The sequence below is a fragment of the Nematolebias whitei genome, chromosome 12, assembly GCF_014905685.2.
Source record: "Nematolebias whitei isolate Nwh7 chromosome 12, NemWhi1, whole genome shotgun sequence".
NCBI lineage: Eukaryota > Metazoa > Chordata > Actinopteri > Cyprinodontiformes > Rivulidae > Nematolebias > Nematolebias whitei.
The window spans coordinates 2,885,505-2,886,002 of NC_056509.1; positions in this window are offsets into that span (position 1 = coordinate 2,885,505).

Sequence of the window (498 nt, forward strand, 5' to 3'; positions counted from 1 at the left end):
TCAACTCCCACCTCCGGGAGAACTTTGAACATGTTCCGAGGGAGGAGCTCGATCATCCGGGAGGGACTCGGAGTAGAGCCGCTGCTTCTCCACGTCGAGAGGAGCCAGTTGAGGTGGCTTGGGCATCTGTTTAGGATGCCTTCTGGACGCCTCCTTGGTGAGGTGTTCCGGACACGTCCCACCGGAAGGAGGCCCAGAGGAAGACCCAGGACACGCTCGAGGGACCATGTTTCTCGGCTGGCCTGGGAACGCTTCGGGATTCCCCCGGAAGAGCTGGCCCAAGTGGCTGGGGAGAGGGAAGTCTGGGCCTCCCTACTTAGGCTGCTACCCCCGCGACCCGACCCCGGATAAGCGGAAGAAAATAGATGGATGGATGGATGGTGTATGTGTATATATATATATATATATATGTGTGTATGTGTATATATGTGTGTATGTGTATATATATATGTACGTGTATATATGTGTGTATGTGTATATATATATATATATATATAT